Source organism: Rhinoraja longicauda, chromosome 6, assembly GCF_053455715.1.
Source record: "Rhinoraja longicauda isolate Sanriku21f chromosome 6, sRhiLon1.1, whole genome shotgun sequence".
Taxonomy (NCBI): Eukaryota; Metazoa; Chordata; class Chondrichthyes; order Rajiformes; family Arhynchobatidae; genus Rhinoraja; species Rhinoraja longicauda.
In genome coordinates, this window is record NC_135958.1 from 44,812,242 (window position 1) to 44,824,897 (window position 12,656).

The following is a 12,656-nucleotide window of genomic DNA, read 5'->3' on the forward strand; positions in this document are numbered from 1 at the left end:
CTGCCAAATAAGGCCGGAGAACAAGTCTTTAACATAAGAGCAACATATTGCAAGTTATGAGGAAATATAGATTGGATCAGTGATCTCATGACATTGTTATTGTGGAACTTTTGTGCAGCATTTCAGAGTTAGGGAGTCATCTGACCATCAAGCATTCGTTTACACTGAAGCCATTTTATTTTCCCCACCTTCTTGTCAACGTTACCACCCAAACCTCCCCTCTGATTCTGCCATTCAAGGTTTCAAGGTTTCAAGGTCAGTTTATTGTCACATGTCCCAATTAAGGTACAGTGAAATTTGAGTTACCATACTAAGTGAAAAGCAACAAGACACACAAACACATAAAAGTTAACATAAACATCCACCACAGTGGATTCCACATTCCTCACTGTGATGGAAGGCAATAAAGTTCAAACTTCTTCCTCTTTGTTCTCCCGCAGTCGGGTCAGTCAAACCATCCGCAGTCGGGTCAGTCAAACTATCCGCAGTCGGGTCAGTCAAATCATCCGCAGTCGGGTCAGTCTAATCATCCGCAGTCGGGTCAGTCAAATCATCCGCAGTCGGGTCAGTCAAATCATCCGCAGTCGGGTCAGTCAAATCATCCGCAGTCGGGTCAGTCAAATCATCCGCAGTCGGGTCAGTCAAATCATCCGCAGATCAAAGCACCCGTCGGCGTGATCGAAACTTATGTGTCGGGGCGGTTGAAACTCTTCGCGGCATGGTGCTCCCAAGTCAGTCTCTCCTTACCAGTGACGATGTTAAAGTCCACAGGCCCCGTGGTTGGAGCTTAGATCCATGGCAAAGTGATCGCAAGCTTGGTGCGCCGGGCCGGTCTCCAGAAAAGGCCACCAACACCACGATGTTAGGCTGCAGTGGGGACAGAGATACAATACTGAAAAAAATTGCATCTTCATCGATGTAAGAGATTGAAAAAAGTTCCCCCAACCCCCACATAAAACAAACCAAGGAACACTAAAACATACTTTTAACACATACTAAAAATGACAAAAACAGAAGGACGGACAGACAGGCTGTTGGTGAGGCAGCCAATGTAAATTTACAGTGACCAATTAGACGACCAATCTACAGGTCTTTGGGACATGGGGGAAACATGTACCGGAAGGAAACCCATGTGGTGACGGAGATTGTGCAAACTCCACACAGACAGCACTGGAGATTGGCACTAGTGTTGACCTGTTACTCAGATTAAACCACGGTCACTGGAACCATGAGGCAGCATTGTGCCATCCCTTGAAGAAGGGAGAACTAATGTGACTGGACAGGTACTGGATGTCATTGGGACTGCGGAGGAGAGGGAGAGCGATTGGTAGAGTGGGATTATAAAACTAAAGTTTGCAGGAATTTCTCAGTAAGCAACAAAACAGTTTGCTTGAAGATTAAATATCTTCATTTAATTCAAGAAAACAGAAAGCACATATTGTTGAGCTATTGCTGTACGATTTGCTCTCAGTGAGAGAAAGTAGAGAATCTGGTTCTGTATTGCAAGACCACATTGCTATGATTATCAATTTCCCTTGGAATGTTTCTATGGCAGCTGTGCAAGAGACCATGTTTTGTAGGATTCATGTTAATATTTTTGTCACTTGCAGTTATAAGCATTCTAATCAATAACAGTTTTTCATTGCCATTTGAAGTAGTGGCAGTGAGAGCTGTGCTTCCATATACAATGAGGAATGAACATTATCGGGCATATTACTCCTTCAGTGAAGAGTTACCATACAGACAAAGTGAACAATGGACCCCAGCAATGTTCTACATCCCAGTTACTGTCAGCTTCAAGGACTACATATTCTCACAAAGGCACTGTTGTTTATGTTCACAAGCATGTCAATGTCATGTTGGTGTAATTGATCATCTGCTTCCTGGCCAATAAAGGAGTAGATCTACAGTGATGCCACATCCTCATTGCATCCCCCTGCTCTTCACTTTAAAGAATATAATTTTCAAACATGTCCTCAGTGCTGTCATTGGAGTATTAGATTAGATTTTTTATCATGATTACAATTAAAACACAAAGTACTTGCTATAGCAGCAGGATAAATGTTCAACCAAGTAAACCAAGCCCAATATCAAAGTACTTTCTAAACTGATTGTACACACTTATGCTAAGGACAATAACTAACTCCATATGCAATTATAAGCTACCTATACGTTAACAAGCACATAGAAACTGATGATGTAGATGCACCTCCTAGATGCACCACCATCTAGTGGGCTCCTCCCTTCACTGGTGTTTGTTGAGTTAGGCCCACTACAAGGCTCAATAGTTATGGAGTAGAACTTGAATCGGAATCATCCTGGCTCATGCAGAAGATTCCTTCTGTTTGGGCTAACCCCACAATGAGGAATTAACACTGAAGTTCGAATGGGACAATTTGCAATCTCTTGATAGAAAGGCATTACCTGGAATGTGTGGAAATATTGGATATATTAGCACAGAATCTTTTCTCCAGTAGTACCACAGTTGAGGACAGATCTTTTTCTATCCTGCGTGAGAGGGATTAAACCTTATCATTAAACCTTGCCACGATACGATACGATACGATACGATACGATACGATACGATACGATACGATACGATACGATACGATACGATACGATACGATACGATAGAACTTTATTTAACCAAGGAAGGAAATTGATCTGCCAACAGTCATAGAAACACATGATACATGGAACATGAAATTAAAGTGACGAGTGGAAAGGATTAGGGATGTGCAAAGATTGGGGAGGGGAGTCTGTCTCAGTCTACCCCACGACAGATGGGGGAGGAGTTGTACAGTTTGATAGCCGCAGGGAAGAAGGGTCTTCTGTGGTGTTATGTGCTGCATCTTGGTGGAGCACATAAATTGCTGAAGGTGCTCCTCAGGTTGACCAGTGTGTCATGGAGGGGGTGAGCTGTATTGTCCAGGATGCTCCACAGTTTGAGGAGCATCCTCCCCTCCAAGCCCACCTCCCATGAATCCAACTCCACCCCCAGGATGGAGCCAGCCTTCCTGATGAGTTTGTTGATCCTATTGGTGTCCGCAGCCTTCGCCCTGCTGCCCCAGCACACGGCAGTGAAGAAGATGGCACTGGCTACCATCGATTGGTAGAACATCTGCAGCATCTCACAGCAGACGTTGAAGCAAGTATTCCCCAATTCAGTGTTGCAGCTGCAACATCATATATTAAATGCCTGCAGGGTTACACTGCTGCATGCTCAGCATCTTCCAAACATAGGTCGCAGAAACAGTGATAACATTTCACGTGTACACCAAAAGACCAAGAGGACCAGGACTGGGAACTGAATATTCAGGGGTACACAACGTATAGAAAAGACAGACAGGTGGGCAGAGGGGGTGGGGTCGCTCTGTTGGTGAGGAATGATATTCACTCCCTTGCAAGGGGTGACATAGAATCAGGAGATGTAGAATCAGTATGGATATAAATGAGGAATTGTAAGGGTAAAAAGACCCTAATGGGAGTTATCTACAGGCCCCCAAACAGTAGCCTCGACATAGGGTGCTAGTTGAATCAGGAGCAAAGGTAATGCTACGGTGGTTATGGGAGATCTCAACATGCAGGTAGACTGGGAAAATCAGGTTGGTAATGGACCCCAGGAAAGAGAGTTTGTGGAGTGCCTCCGAGATGGATTCCTAGAACAGCTTGTACTGGAGCCTACCATTGAGAAGGCAATTCTGGATTTAGTGTTGTGTAATGAACCTGATCTGATAAGGGAACTCGAGGTAAAAGATCCATTAGGAGGCAGTGATCACAATATGATAAGTTTTACTCTACAAATTGAGAGGGAGAAGGGAAAATCGGAAGTGTCAGTATTACAGTATAGCAAAAGGGATTACAGAGGCATGAGGCAGGAGCTGGCCAAAATTGACTGGAAGGAGGCCCTAGCAGGGAAGATGGTGGAACAGCAATGGCAGATATTCCTGGGAATAATGCAGAAGTTGCAGGATCAATTTATCCCAAAGAGGAGGAAAGATTCTAAGGGGAGTAAGAGGCAGCATAAAAATAAAAGAGAAGTGGTATAACATAGCAAAGAAGAGTGGGAAGCCAGAGGATTGAGACTCTTTTAAAGAGCAACAGAAGATAACTAAGAAGGCAATACGGGGAGAAAAGATGAGGTACGAGGGTAAACTAGCCAATAATATAAAGGATGGTAGTAAAAGCTTTTTTAGGTATGTAAAGAGGAAAAAAATAGTCAAGGCAAATGTGGGTCCCTTGAAGGCAGAAGCAGGGGAATTTATTATGAGGAACAAGGAAATGGCAAACGTGTTGAACTGGTACTTTGGATCTGTCTTCACTAAGGAAGATACAAACAATCTCCCAGATGTTCTAGTGGCAAGAGATCCTAGGGTGACGGAGGAACTGAAGGAAATCCACATTAGGCAAGAAATGGTGTTGGGTAGACTGATGGGACTGAAGGCTGATAAATCCCCAGGGCCTGATGGTCTGCATCCTAGGGAAATTAAGGAGGTGGCGCTAGAAATTGTGGACGCATTGGTGATCATTTTCCAATGTTCTATAGATTCAGGATCAGTTCCTGTGGATTGGAGGGTAGCTAATGTTGTCCCACTTTTTAAGAAAGGAGGGAGAGAGAAAACGGGAAATTATAGACCAGTTAGTCTGACATCAGTGGTGGGGAAGATGCTGGAGTCAATTATAAAAGACAAAATTGCGGAGCATTTGGATAGTAGTAACAGGATCGTTCCGAGTCAGCATGGATTTACGAAGGGGAAATCATGCTTGTTGCTTTAGCAGTATGTTTGGGATAATTGTCTTGCTGTAGAATGAACCGCTGGCCAATGAGTTTTGAGGCATTTGTGTGAACTTGAGCAGATAGGATGTGTCTATACACTTCAGAATTCATTATGCAACTACCATCAGCAGTTGTATCATCAATGAAGATAAGTGAGCCAGTACCTTCAGCAGCCATATATGCCAGGCCAAACACCCCCACCACCGTGTTTCACAGATGAGGTGGTATGCTTTGGATCTTGGGCAGTTCCTTCTCTCCTCTATACTTTGATATTGCCCTCACTCTGATATAAATTAATTTTCATCTCATCTGTCCACAAGACCTTTTTCCAGAACTATGGTTGCTCTATTAAGTACTTCTTGGCAAACTGTAACCCGGCCATCCTATTTTTTGCGACTAACCAGTGGTTTGCATTTTGCAGTGTAGCCTCTGTATTTCTGTTCATGAAATCTTCTGTGGACAGTGGTCATTGACAAATCCACACCTGACTCCTGAAGAGTGTTTCTGATCTGTCGGACAGGTGTTTGGGGATTTTTTTTTTAATCATAAAGAGAATTCTTCTGTCATCAGCTGTGGAGGTCTTCCTTGGCCTGCCAGTCCCTTTGCGATTAGTAAGCTCACCAGTGCTCTCTTCATTCTTAATTATGTTCCAAACAGTTAATTTTGGTAAGCTTAAGGTTTGGTTGATGTCTCTAACAATTTTACTCTTGTTTCTCAGTCTCATAATGGCTTATTTGACTTTCATTGGCACAACTTTGGTCCTCATGTTGATAAACGGCAATAAAAGCTTCCAAAGGTGATGGAAAGACTGGAGGAAAGACAAGGTGCCGAGAGCTCTCTTATACCTGCAATAAGGAGACATTTAAACACACCTGAGTTATTATAAACACCTGTGAAGCCATGTGTCCCAAACATTATGGTGCCCTGAGATGGGAGGACTCTGTATAAACACAGCTGTAATTTCTACATGGTAAAACCAAAATGTATAAAAATACCCTTTAATAAAATCTGACAATGTGCACTTTATCCACATGTGATTTTTTTCTATTACAAATCTCATGGTGGAGTAGTAGGCCCCCTCGGTCATGGCTGACCATGGGTGATGCATCCTCGTTGGCTGCTTGCTCCACACCTCGGTTAGAGCAGCATCGCTTGTGGCTGAAGAGACCAATGCAGGAGTGACAGTCTCTGTCGCATTGGTCACATTTGTGTGTGGTCTCTGGTTTGTTGAAGTTGTGGCGCTCCTTTCTGCGTGCCCGCTTGTCTGCTGCTGCGTTCATCAGTTTCCCTTTCCCCGTTTTGAGATATTGGTTCAGGATACGTCTCCACCTCGTGCAGTCAGCTGCAAAGGTCTCCCAGGACTCCACATTGATGTTGAGGGCCTTCAAATCTCTCTCAGACATCCTTGTAACATAGCTGGGGGTGGCCGATGGTTCTCCTCCCAGATGTCAGCTCTCCAGAGAGGATGTCTTTTGGAATACGGCCATCCTCCATGTGGTGGACATGGCCCAGCCACCGCAGCCTGCACTGCCTGAGTAGAGTGTACATACTGGGAAGGCCAGCGCCAGACAGAATCTCAGCGTTTTACATGTCACATCCTCAAGAAATTCCAGAAGATTAGTCAAGCAGGATTTCTCCTTCATAAATCCATGCTGACTTGGACCAGTCCTTTTACTGCTATCCAAATGCACCGTTATTACCTCTTTAATAATTGACTCCAGCATCTTCCCCACCACCGATGTCAGGCTAACTGGTCTATAATTCCCCATTTTCTCTCTCGCTCCTTTCTTGAAAAGTGGGATAACATTAGGTACCCTCCAAACCACAGGAACTGATCCTGAATCTATCGAACATTGGAAAATGATCACCAATGCGTCCACGATTTTTAGAGCCAGCTCCTTGAGTACCCTGGGATGCCGACAATCACGGCCCTGGGGATTTATCAGTCTTCAGTCCCATCAGTCTACCCAATACTGTTTCTCGCCTAATGCAAATTTCTTTCAGTTTTTCTGTCTCCCTAGATCCTCTGTCCTCTAGTACATCTGGGAGATTGTTTGTGTCTTCCTAGTGAAGACAGATCCAAAGTACCTGATCAACTCTTCTGCCATTTCCTTGTTACCCATAATAATTTCACTTGTTTCTGCCTTCAAGGGAACCACATTTGTCTTTACTAATCTTTTTCTCTTAGCATACCTAAAGAAGCTTTGACTATCGTTCTTTATATTCTTGGCCAGCTTACCCTCGTACCTCATCTTTTCACCCCATATTGCCCTTTTTGTTACCTTCTGTTGTCCTTTGAAATTTACCCAATCCTCTGGCTTCCCGCTACTCTTACCTATGTTATACATCTTTTCTTTTAGTTTTATTCCATCTCTAACTTCTCTTGTCAGCCACGGTTACCTCTTGCTCCCCTTAGAATCTTTCTTTCTCTTTGGAATGAAATGGTCCTGCATCTTCTGGTCTGGATTATGCCCAGAAATTCCTGCCATTGCTGTTCCACTGTCATTCCTGCTAGGATCCTTTTCCAGTCGACCTTGCCAGCTCCTCTCTCATGCCTTAATAGTCCCCTTGTTCGACAGCAATACTGACATTCCTGGTTTAACCTTCTCCCTCTCAAATTGCAGATTAAAACTAATCATATTATGGTCACTACCTCCAAGCAGTTCCTTTAGCTTGAGTTCCCTTATTAAATCTGGTTCATTGGACAACACTAAATCCAGAATTGCCTTTTCTCTGGTAGGCTCCAGTATGAGCTGCTCTAAGAATCCATCTCGGAGGCACTCTATAAGCTCCTTTTCTTGGGATCCAGAACCAAGCTGATTTCCCCAGTCTACCTGCATATTGAAATCTCCCTTGACCACAGTGGCATTACCTTTGTTACATGCCAATTTTAACTTAACTTATGCTGCAACTTATACCCTATATCCTGGCTACTGTTTGGAGGCATGTAGATAACTCCCATTAATGTCTTTTTACCTTTACAATTCCTCAATTCTATCCACAGCGACTCTACATCGTCAGTCCCTATGTCACCCCTCGCAAAGGACTGAATTTCATCCCTCACCAACAGAGCTACCCCACCTCCTCTGCCCACCTGCCTGACTTTTCCATAAGATGTATAACCCCGAATATTCAGTTCCCAGTCCCGATCCTCCTGCAGCCACGTCTCTGTAATCCCCACAATGTCATTTCTACCAATCTCTAGCTAAGCCTCAAGCTCATCCACTTTATTTCTTATACTTCGCGCATTCATATAAAATACTTTTCATCCATTATTCACCTCACATTTCACATCGATTCCTATTTCACTTGGCCATACTCTCCGATCCCTTTGTCCGCTTTCTGTCTGATTAATCCTGGGGTCTTTCTTAACTTTTCCTATACGCTCTTTCCCTTTAACTGCATCCTTGTCTATCCCATTTGACACCCCCCCTATTTAGTTTAAAACCACCCGTGTAGCAGTGGCAAACCTGCCTGCCAGAATGCTGGTCCCCCTCCTGTTGAGATGCAACCTGTCCCTTTTGTACAATTCCCCCTTACCCCAAAACAGATCCGAATGGTCTAAGAATCTAAATCCCTGCTCCCTGCACCAGCTCCTCAGCCACACATTCAGGTCCCGTATTTCCCTGTTCCTGCTCTCACCAGCACGAGGAACTGGAAGCAAACCGGAGATAACCACCCTGGAGGTCCCGCTTTTCAGTCTTCTTCCGAGCTCTCTAAAGTCACACTGCAGAATATCTTTCCTCTTCTTCCCGACGTCATTTGTGCCAACATGCACTACCACTTCCAGCTGCTCACCTTCACCCTTGAGGATGCTCGGAACTCGGCCCGTGGCATCCTGGATCCTGGCACCAGGGAGGCAACACACACACATCATCCTTGAATCCCGCTTGTTGCCGCAGAAACCCCTGTCTGTACCTCTCACGATGGAGTCCCCTACTACCACTATTTTCTTTTGTAGAACCCCATACTTAATTTTAGACTTTCGTTCTATATTTTGCGTATTGTTTTTTTTGTCTCCTTTCATTTCTTGCAAAATATATCTGATGGATGCTTCTGATCTTGGGGATAGTTTGTTTTTTCCCATCCATTCATGTTGCTGCAATACTAAACATAAACAGAAAATGCTTGAAATATTCAGCAGATCAGGATGCATATCTGGGAAGAGAAACAGCAGCTGGTAATTAAGTTCAAAGACCTGCTGTCCAATGTTTTTATGCTTTCATTTTAGAGCAATCTTCTGCAATTATTTTTGAATTTCCTTCTGCATCATTATTCTTTTCTCTTCCTTCAGTCCATTTCTGTTTTTCTTTCTTGATTCAATATTTCAACTCACATTCTTATGTGGATGCTTAGTTTAGGAAGGAACTGCAGATGCTGGTTTAAATCAAAGTTAGACACAAAATGCTGGAGTAACTCAGTGTGTCAGGTAGCATCTCTGGAGAGAAGGAATGGGTGACGTTTCGAGTGGAGACTCTTCTTCAGACTGATGAAATACAGCGCAGAAACAGGCCCTATGGCCCACCGAGACCGCGCTAACCAGCAATGCCCGCACACTAACACTATCCTACACACACTAGGGACGATTTACAATTTTAAGCCAATGAACCTGTATGTCCTTGATATGTGGGGGGGAAACCAGAGATCGCAGAGAAAATCCACCCAGGTCATGGGGAGAACGTACAAATTCCATACAGGCAAGCACCCATTGTCAGGGTCATTGTCAGGGTCGAACCCAGGTCTCTGGCGCTGTAAGGCAGCAACTCTACCCCACGGCACCACCTATGTCTCTGATGTGCCTTCCAAACCAAAAATAAACAGTAATACACTGCAAGGTTGGTATTTACAGAAGGAAGCAGCTGCACACTGAGTTTTACACGAGAAAAGCTTAAGGCTGCTCAAATGTCTTTATAGGACAGATGGTCTTCAAAGAAGTTCAGCTATTTTATTGTGCTTTCGAATGAAGGAAGAACGTTTATGTTTAATCACCAATTAAACCCTTTCTGCAGAACAAATCACAATACAGTGACCAAAGCATGCTTTAAATGATTCCATGCAACTTGTTTAATTATTGGTATAAATCAATGTGAAGTAGTGTGAATGACACAAATAACTATAGGAATCAGAAGCTATTAAAGAAAAACAGGACCACATATAATTTCCTCCACAGCCCCTTTAAAAATGATTAAATTAAAAGTTATTTCTCATAACTCTTTGAGTTATTTGATTGTCACACTCAATCAGATTCTTCACCATGCTTCTTCATCTTCTGAGCCAGTCCTTCAGAATGGAGGATGACCTGCTTCCACAGTAATTGTATGGGTTCAGAGGTGACTGACAATGTCAATGCAGGAACTGTAGGCTCTTCCACAGATAGGGCAGGTGATACATAGTGGACCCGACAACCGTTTCACTGAACACACAGCTCGGTCAGCCTAGACCTACTGGATCACCCGGTTGCCAACCATCTCAACTTCCCATCCCATTCTCACACTAACCTTTCTGTCCTGGGCCTCCTCCATTGTCACAGTGAGGCCACACACAAATTGTAGGAACACCTCATATTTCGCTTGGGTAGTTTACACCCCAGTGGTATGAACATTGAATTCTCTAATTTTATGTAACTTCTACCTGCACTCCTCTCCCCTTCCTCCTTTCCCCCTTCCTCCAACTTAGATGTTTCACCAGTTCCATTGTTTCCCTTTTGAGATCACACATTCCCCGACCAACAATGGGCCACTAGTCACCTGAGGTCATTTGTGGCCAGCCATGATTGGTCCTGGTCTTTTCTCACCTCTAGCTGTTCACTATCCCACCCCACCCCCTACTTTCAGTCTGAAGAAGGGTCCTGACCCGAAACCTCACCTATCTCTTTTCTCCAGAGATGCTGCCTGACCCTCTGAGTTAAGGGCCTGTCCCACTTTAGGCGATTTTAAGGCGACTGCCAGCGACTGTCAAAGTCGTAGCAGATCGCCAAACTTTTCTTTTACCCGACGACAATGACCACGACAATGCCGAGTCAGGTTGAGATGCCTCCAAGTCTTCAGAAGCATCGTGAAATTCCCACTCTGTCAATGCTTCTCCGGCGTCCTAATTTTCTTTGAAATCACTGACAAGTCGGTAAGTACTTGAGAGTTTTGAACTATAACATCTTGTATGGGTTACCTAAAAACTAAGCATCACTGTCACAAGGCATAAACTGGATTTACTTCCAGTTTACTAATAGCTGTATTCATTTTTTTTTTTTTTAAAGTGGTTAAATGGATTTTTGTGAAAAAAGTGTGTGGGCATTCTTTGAAAATGTACGGGAGATGCATATCATATCATATCATATCATATATATACAGCGCGGAAACAGGCCTTTTCGTCCCACCAAGTCCGCGCCGCCCATCGATCCCCGCACATTAACACTATCCTACACCCACTAGGGACAATATTTTACATTTACCCAGTCAATTAACCTACATACCTGGTTTCTGGGTTGCATATCTGGGTTGGGAGCCCACTTTAAATGTAATCGCTGATGGCCATAAACATCGCAAAATTACCATGCTTACCTGACCGTCAAACTGTCGCCTCCAATCTACCTGTCAAATGTCCTGATGGTAAATAAATTAATTAAACACAAGCATTTTATGATATTTTGAAATGACTTTACTTATTTTAATATAATGTGCTTCTAAATGCTTCTAAGAGAACCTAGCAAACCTGGGGACAGCAGGTGACAGCGCTCGCAATAAGCAACGATACCTGGCGACAAGACAGCTGTTGGCGAGAAATTTCACTCCGGATGATTTCTCAGTGACGCGCTGAGATCCACTACGATTCTTGGAAGACCCCTCACGATCATGCCCGCGACACCCGGCGAACTGTCGGCGACAACCTAGTCACCGACAGTCGCCATAAAATCGCCTAAAGTGGGACAGGCCCTTTAATCGAACACTTTGTGTCTGTCTTTGGTATAAACCAGCATCTGCATTTCTTTGTTTCTACTCACTCTAATTCTATGTTAGTCCACTTTCTCATCCAGTCCCTACACACAAGGGATGATTTGTGGAGGCCAATTAATGTACAAACCTGGATTTATTTGAGATGTGGAAGGAAACCGGAGCACCTGGCCTCAATCAATCAGACTCATCAAAAAACATGAGCATTCAAACAACCACGCTGTGCAGTCATAAGGTCATAAGTGATAGGCCATTCGGCCCATCAAGTCTACTCCACCATTCAATCATGGCTGATCTATCTCTCCCTCCTAACCCCATTCTCCTGCCTTCTCCCCATAACCTCTGATACCCATACTAATCAAGAATCTATCTATCTCTGCCTTAAAAATATCCACTGTAAAGAATTCCACACATTCACCATCTCCTGACTAAAGAAATTCCTCCTCATCTCCTTCTTCATCATATCATATCATATCATATATATACAGCCGGAAACAGGCCTTTTCGGCCCTCCAAGTCCGTGCTGCCCAGTGATCCCCGCACATTAACACTATCCTATACCCACTAGGGACAATTTTTACATTTACCCAGCCAATTAACCTACATACCTGTACGTCTTAAAAGAACATCTTTTAATTCTGAGGCTATGAATCTGGATCCTGGACTCTCCCACTAGTGGAAACATCTATCAGGAGAACGGTAAGAGGCATTAGCTACATGGGCTAAGAGTATGGTAACCAGGCTGCTCCTACTGAATCTAACCATACATCAGTAACATTGAAGGAAAGAGAAAGTTGAAGCAACTGAACAGCTTTATCCATGAACATAAAACCACATGAAATAGCACCAGGAGTTAGCATTTCATTCTCTTGAGGACTTCTCTGCCATTCAATGAGATCATGGCCTATTCAATCTTCCTCAGACTGTTCTCT